The sequence below is a fragment of the Xyrauchen texanus genome, chromosome 13, assembly GCF_025860055.1.
Source record: "Xyrauchen texanus isolate HMW12.3.18 chromosome 13, RBS_HiC_50CHRs, whole genome shotgun sequence".
NCBI classification, from domain to species: Eukaryota; Metazoa; Chordata; class Actinopteri; order Cypriniformes; family Catostomidae; genus Xyrauchen; species Xyrauchen texanus.
In genome coordinates, this window is record NC_068288.1 from 25,823,574 (window position 1) to 25,832,219 (window position 8,646).

Sequence of the window (8,646 nt, forward strand, 5' to 3'; positions counted from 1 at the left end):
TGCCAGAATCTTGACAGGGGCCAGGGCAAGTGACCACATCACTCCTATCTTGGAATCCTTGCACTGGCTCCCTGTCAGGTTTCGTGCTGATTTAAAAATTCTTATGCTCACCTACAAGGCTTTGCATGGTTTGGTTCCCCAATATTTGTCTGAGCTTTTAACCCCATACACACTAAAGCACGATCTCCACTCCTCTAAATAATACAATTTATTTTAACTGTTCCTCAGACTCGTTTATGCTCTATGGGTGACAGGGCATTCTCTTCTTATGCTCCGAAGCTATGAAACACTCTACCCTCAGAACCTAGAGAAGTTCAGCATTTTAGTGTGTTTAAATCATGTCTTAAAACTTATATTTTCAAAGAGGCTTTTAATTGATACTATTGTATTTAATTAGTTTAATACAATCACTTTATTTACTGTGTTTTATCATTTGTTGTTTTGAGATGCATGTTTTATTAATTTGTATTAAGCTCTGTATTTATATATTTTTATTTTTCCTCTCTATGTAAAGCGCATTGAGAGGTTTCTTGAAAGGCTCTATATAAAATAAAGTATATTATTATTATTATTATTATTATCTTAAGACAATTTGATTATTTTTTTAATCTTTTATTTATTTTTCATACAGTAAATAAAAGAGATGATGCAATAAATACTTCCATGCTGAAAATTTAGTAGTTGTAACTGGTTGTCAAACACGTCACATAACACATTATGACGATATGTGTGGCAATTTCCTTATTATGTTGTTCTTGTGTTGTAGGCTAATTGTTATATAATTTACTTTCATGTTGCTTCATCAAATAGCAATGTCAAGTGTAATAAAGTCAAAGACTGAAACAAAATTGCCGCCTTGAATAACAAATAACATGCATAAATGTGTGCGTACACATATATAATATTTACATTGTGTACACGTGGGTGGTATACTAATAATCATCATGCAGAAAATCAACATGAGATAATAGTGATATATATGAATGCATTACATTCATTTCTCAAAAAAAAAGTACAATTACTGTACAATTAAATAAATTTAGAGAAAAAAATTGGGGGAAAATTACATGCAGAAATTGCTTGTAAATTGAACAGACTATATTTTCAAGTAAAGGCTACACACAGTTCTTTGTGGCTTTAATTAGAAAGTCCCAAGTACATTTTCCTCAAGATATGTAGCTCTGGATCAATCCTTTCTTTTGAACATTTGAATGCTTTTTTTACATTCTTAGTCATGTTCTGCATGACATACGCAAGCCTCCCACAGATAATCTTAAAGGGAAAATTTAATGTAAATGTACCTAAAAATGTAAATTCTCTCATCATTTACTCAACCTCGTACCATCCCAGATGTGTATGACGTTCTTTCCTCTGCTGAACACAAATGAAGAATTTTAGAAGCATATCTCTGCTCTGTTGGTGGTGACAATGCCAGTGATTGGGTACCAAAAATTTGTAGCGCCAAAATGCACATAAAGGCAGAATAAAAGTGATCAAAAAGATTCCAGAGGTTAAAACTAAATCATCAGAAACGATATGATAAGTATGGGTGAGAAACAGATATTATAATATTTAAGTAGTTTTTGACTGGAAATTCTCCTCCCAGTAAGTGGAAATATGAACAACGACTGTGAATTGCCAAAAACAAAAGAAGAAGAATGTGAAAGTTGAGATTGATAGTAAAAAAGGACCTAAATATTGATCTCTTTGTTTCACACACACTTATCATATCTCTTCTGGTGACATGGATTAAGCCACTTGTGGTGGTGCAGGAAAAAATCCACCCCTTCCATGCCCATATATGGAACAAAAACAATAAGGTGGAAATGATAAGAAGGAAGGTAAAGATGGAAACAAAAGAGAGTGGAGAGGATTTAGGAGAGGTGCACAGATTAGCTGAGGGTGTACGAGATCAGTTCCTGAGCTAGAGCAGGATGCACAATGTGTTTGGCCGGTGTTAATGCGTTCCGCACCACACTTCTTAATGCCGGCTGTAGAGTGTTGTCATCTTCTAATGCTGAAGGGTGTTGTCATGTAACCAGTTCAGGTTTTCGACTTGTGTCTGCTTCTCTGGAACAGTTCTCCCTGCCATCCATGGTCAGTGGTTTACACACACACACACACACACACACACACACACACACACACACACACGCACACACACACACTTGTTCGCATACATTCACAGCCCAACATTCGCGCCTCGCTTAGACTGAGTGTCTAGAGTTTTTTTTAGGATTGATACTTTTGAGTGAAAGGGACACTTAAATCTGCTGATTTTTATTTAAAAATACAGGGCAAGGAGTCCAGCATCACCTATAGACTTTTCAGCTACAGTTGTTTATTTATAACTATTTTTTGTTAAACATTGTGCTTAAGGTTGTGTAATGGAGGGGGGTAAAAATATATCATATTGAACTGTATTCCATTGTTTGTTGTGTTTGATTTTTTGTTTGGTATATGTTACTGGTGGTTTTTGTGAGCTATTCTTTAGGGTTTCAATTCTACCAGTTGACAGGCTTGGACTTGTCTGGCACCCAAGTTTAATCTGGTTTTCGGGCCTGCCACCGTTACACACTGGAATCCTATGGTTTACTTTTATGCTGCCTCTATCAGCTTTTGGAGCTTCAAAATTTTTACAACCATTTTCTTTCATTGTATGGGCCAGAGCTGAGATATTCTCTGGAGCGACATGAGGGTGAGTAAATAATGAGAAAATGTACATTTTTGGGTGAACTATTCCTTTATTGCATCCTCTGTATTAGACAACATCACCTTGCAATACTGACAATAGATATGAGCTTCAGAGCTGCACACACAGATATGAACACATGGTGCACAAAACTGGAGGACGATAACAATAAATAGATATTATTTTATCATAAACTTACAATTTTAAGTAGAAAATAAACTTCAAACAAAACAAAGAGTTACCAACAAAATAAACAATATAAAAAGGTGTAAATCAACTTGCAAACACTGAAACCATGCAAGCATCTTAATTATTCAAGCCTGATGCTTATGGAAACACCAGCTTTGGAATAATTAAGTTAAATGTAATTATTTACCTGTGAAATTAACTCCAATTAGCTGATTAATATAATACGATTTTTACTTTAGTATTGCACATGACAACACATTGTAAAGATAACAAACATTCATAAATAATGTTTAGTGTAAGAGCATACATTTTTAATGCTTTTAAAAAAACTCCTGTTTTGGTGAAGTATCTGCTTTATGCTGACGACCTTGTTCTACTGTCTCCTACTGAACAAGAACTACAGCTGCAGCTGGACATATAGACAAATGCTGTCAAAACTGGGCTCTAGCAGTAAACATGAAGAAAACTAATGTCACGATTTTTCAAAAACTGCCCAAGTGTCAAGAAAAACAAATACCAGTTTACTATATATAATCATATAATTGAACACAGCATGAGTTATACCTACCTTGGTATAACAATAACAGCATCAGGAAGTTTCAACATGGCAGTGAATACACTCAAAGACAAAGTGAAAAAAATAAAGTGATTTGATTTGACTCAAAGAAAAAGCTTGAAGAGCCCTAAACACAATTAAGAGAAAATTTTATAATCTCCAAATTCCACTTAAAATCTGGCTGAAAATATTTGATAGTGTCATCCAGCCTATTGCACTGTATGGTAGTGAAGTATGGGGTCCACTCAGTCATCATGGCTATACACGTTGGGACAAACACCCAACAGAATCTTTACATGCAGAATTCTGCAGATACATCTTACATGTACACAGAAATACACCAACAAATGCATGTAGAGCAGAATTAGGCAGATACCCACTGATAATTAGCATTCAAAAGAGAGCACTTACATTTTTTTCACCTTAAATCTAGCCCCCAAGACACCCTTCAGTCCAAAGCACTCCAAATCCAAGAGCTGAGCCCCTGTAAGAGTCCCCTACATCAGTTGGTGCTGAGACTAATTGACCCCCCTCAAACACACTTTGACCAGTCTCACAACGACACTGTTTTCCAAACACTAATCAAAGTAAAGCAAACACTAATCAAAGTAAAGCAAATTATAACGCAATGCAAAGAAACCTACTTGGAACACTGGACAGAAGAAACTATAAAGCCAAAGTAGATTACAATGTTATCTGGGCCTAAACAGAGAGTACGAGTTGGCAAAAGAGCAGAGTGGTGGTGGCGTAGTGGGCTAAAGCACATAACTGGTAATCAGAAGGTCACTGGTTCGATCCCCATGGCCACCACCATTGTGTCATTGAGCAAGGCACTTAACTCCAGGTTGCTCCGGGGGTATTGTCCCTGTAATAAGTGCACTGTAAGTCGCTTTGGATAAAAGCATCTGCCAAATGTATAAATGTAAATGTAAATACAGGCTCAGTGACCACACATTGGCAATTGAAAAAGGAAGACACAAAAAATCATGGCTACCAAAATAAAACAGACTATGTGGTCACTGTTTGACAGGTGAGGTCAAGACAGAAATGCACTTCCAATTGAATTGAATTGAAATAAATTATGGAGAGAGAGAGAAATATATGACCTGATGTATGCATTAAAGGGTTAAAAGTCTCCAAGAGATGATGCATGACACTGCTCTGCCCAAATAGTGGCATTGCTGGTGACTTCTAGTAACAGATGATGTTTGCCTGGTGAGATCTTTTTGAGTGAAGTTCAGAATTCTCATGAAGCTCTGTCAAATGATGTCTTAGATCAAAATCAGCCCTGGCAATCCCTTTGAAACTGATCATGGGTCAGAATCTGAGAATGACAGAATGAATGTGCATACCAAAATCAAGTGATGTCATCTAGTCTGTGCATCTAACACAATGAACAAAGAGCAGCAGGGAAAGAGGGTATTCACTAAACTCATATAACATGATGATAGCTATAGGCCACAGAGACAGGAATTATTTAGAGTCTGTGTGGTCTTTCATTTATATTTCCAATCTGTTAGCCTTTGATAACAGTTGTATCTTCAAATGGACAGAGGTCATGTTTGATCATGTTGTGTTTCACAGATGTGAAAGTTAAACAGATGTTATTCAAACATGCATGATTCGAGAGAAGAGTGGGAGTGGGCAGTGTCAGTTCTACCTCATTTGGCACCCTAGACAAGACCCTCCAGTCTGGGGGCATGCTTCCCCAAGTGTTTTTATTTATTTAACTAATTTACCTGCATTTGTTTTTTGCAAAAAAAGTGATTACTTGTGATATTATGAGCATCATTTATAAAAAAAAACTCTTTTGTAGCCTACATATATGTTGTAGCATTAATGAAACTATGTCCTAAAAAAATATTGACACCTTTTCACGACACTGCTCAAGATGAAGTTTATCAAAGTTACCTTACTCAAAAGCCTGCTTGGGAGTATCGTGGGACAGTGATGGTACAATATGGTAAAACCTTGGTATTTGTTATAATATATCAAGGTTTTTATATGGGCTACTCCAAGGAACATGTCCAGTAAACATGGTATTGGCTTGGAAATGTTTGGTACATTTAAGTGCTTTCACGTAATGCTAGAGTTTTGGTACACTTTAAGAAAATGTCTTTACCTGCAGTAGACAATCGTTCACAGACTGCACTCACACATGAACTTCACTGTCAAACCACTGAATGCAGTTGCAGGTTTTGTTTCAATTAATTCATGAGCTCTGTGCTCGTGAGCCTATGGTCATTTTCACAATGGTATACTATCAATACATCTCACTGTTTATGCCAAACACAGATATAACAGAAACAGTAAGTGTAGTATGGTAGTAAGGCATTTAGTACATGGTCTATATGTTCCATGGGGAGCATCACAACAAGTTATCAGAATGCACAAAAGCACATTTTGATCAAAACAGATTGACATGCTAAAATTGGCTCGGTAGATCGGCACCCCAAAACGCCTAGGCGTTTGCCTAATGGGTTGACCGGCCCTGGGAGTGGGGGTTCAAGAAGGAAAGCAATGATGCAAAGAGATTGAAAGCATAATATGGTGCTTACATTTATTTTGAAAGATATAGGAATGATTGCTCAGACTTGATCATGGGGATCTTTGCCTACAAGAGCTGTTGACAAGGATGGCATATCAGTACAGCATAGAGCATTAGCTTTACCATTTCCATTTAAACAAACAGTATGCACAAATATATCTGTTGTGGTTGAATCAAGAGCTTTTGCAATGTTACTTGGTTTTCTCTGTAGCTTAGTGTCAGGGACTCAATCCACATAATTTTGGTGTGAAACCAGGTGCAAGACAGTTTAATGAGAAGTCACAGGTTAAACAAGTTGAGATGAAGACACAGATGAATAACTCACTAAACTTGAGGATTCACACAGGTAGGTAAACAGACTTAACTGGGTAACGAGGGAACAACAAAGTTGAGTGTCCAGGCAAATACAATCCACACAACTTCAGAGAAAGGATCTGGCATTGATTAACTCGGAAGGAGTGGAAAAACACTGCATGGGAGCAGCGCGGTCAAACAACAGTCCTGAGTGTGTAAGACTTCATCCTGAACTGAAGGGAGAGTGACCTAAGCAGTCCTTAATGAGTGGGCTGATTGAGTGCAGGTGTGATGAATTAGAAGTCTAAGTTTACTGTCATGCCCCACTGAGGCAGTATCTGAGGGCTAAAAACTTTTAACATTTGAGGTTCCTTTGGAATCATTTGTTGTGCATCATGCTGTAAATAAACTGAACACTTGATGTAGGTTTATTTTCATAGTGTAAATATTGCATGATGAACAGAATTTCTGAAATTCTTTGAAAAAAATTATTTTTCTGCAGCTATCAAAGTCACTGCAAGTGGCTGTTAATGTGTGTTGAAACAGAAGCTACAGAAATATGCTTCTCCTGACTAAACCAGCATAAGATTGTTGCAAGCAAAAAAGTTAAATGCAGGTGTAGTTGCAGTTTATTCACCTGTTTGTGTTTTCAAATCAATTAAATACATTTTGTCGTAGTTCCGGCACCTGTACAATCAGCACTGTCCCCCCAAGGATGTGTGCTTTCCCCACTACTCTTCTTCCTGTACACAAATGACTGCACTGCCAAGGACCCCTCTGTCAAGCTCCTAAAGTTTGCAGACGACACTACTGTCATTGGCCTCATTCAGGATGACGATGAGTCTGCATACAGAAGGGAGGTTGAACAGCTGGCTGTCTGGTGCATTCATTACAATCTGGAGCTCAACATGCTCAAAACAGTGGAGGTGATAGTGGACTTTAGGAGGAACACCTCAACATTGACCCCGCTCGCCATTCTAAACAGCACCGTGGCAGCACTGGAATCATCCAGGTTCCTGAGCTCCATCTCACAGCACTTGAAGTGGGAGACCCACACTGACTCCATTGTGAAAAAGGCCCAGCAGAGGTTGTACATCCTTCGCCAGTTGAGGAAGTTCAACCTGCCACAAGCACTGTTGATACAGTTCTACTCAGCAGTCATTGAGTCTGTCCTCTGCACTTCAATAACTGTCTGGTTTAGTTCAGCTACAAAATTGGATATCACAAGACTAGAGGACAGTTCGAACTGCTGAGCAGATTATTGATTGCCCCCTGTTCTCTCTTCAAGAACTGTACACTTCCAGAGTGTGGAAAAGGGCTGGAAAAATCACTCTGGATCCCACTCTCCCAGCCCACTACCTTTTTGAACTGTTGCCTTCTGGCCGACACTTCAGAGCTCTGAGCACCAGAACCGTCAGGCACAGGAACTGTTTTTTTTCCCTCAGGCTGTATATATACAGTATATATTTTCTTATTGTGTATTTCTATATATACTTATATTTTCTATTTGCTTTTCATTTTTGTTCATTTTTTTTTATTATAATATTTGTATTATCTCTATCTTGTTGTTGTATTGTTTGTCCACTGGAAGCTTCTGTCACCAAGACTAATTCCTTGTATGTGTAAGAATACTTGGCAATAAAGCTGATTCTGATTCTTTAGTGATTAACCAGAAATAATATAGAAACAGCCCTATAGATATTATGATAATCCAAGCTAAAATGTTTATAAGGTGGAGATTTAAACTTTACATCTATGTAAGTCTTTTAAAATGTAAAGTACATTGATAATGTATAGATATTTTAAGCACATCTCATAAATTTCATACAAATTAACATTTAAAAGATAAAAGCAAAACCTACAGATGTTAAGAAAGGTAAAACTACTTGTCAATAGTGCATGTTTGAATTAATTTACATTGAAAATACTCTTTTAAACCTCTAGATTAAATAAAGATGTGATGGTAGAAATATAGAAGAGATAAAAAGAGAACATATAATAATATTATACCCTGACTGCTAAATACACATTTTTACTGCCATTACCTCATGTAATGACATTTAATGAAAATAAAACCTGCAAACCATTACTTTCTGAGCAGGACACTCTTTGTATTTTGCAATGTAAACATTGGGGGCTTCTACGATGTGGAAACCAGCTCTGAAAAAATTGTCCCACCCCATTTATTCATCCAGAGTACAAGTGGGAAACTATTCGAAAGTGGGTGTTTGATGAGTGTGTCCTGACAGGTACTAATAAATGGATTGAGGTCATTACTGACAAATATTTAAGAAATGTTTCGATCATAGGGCTGTGTGCGCAATTTTCAAATAGGCAGTTGCATTTTTTTATACATATGCATTTCAA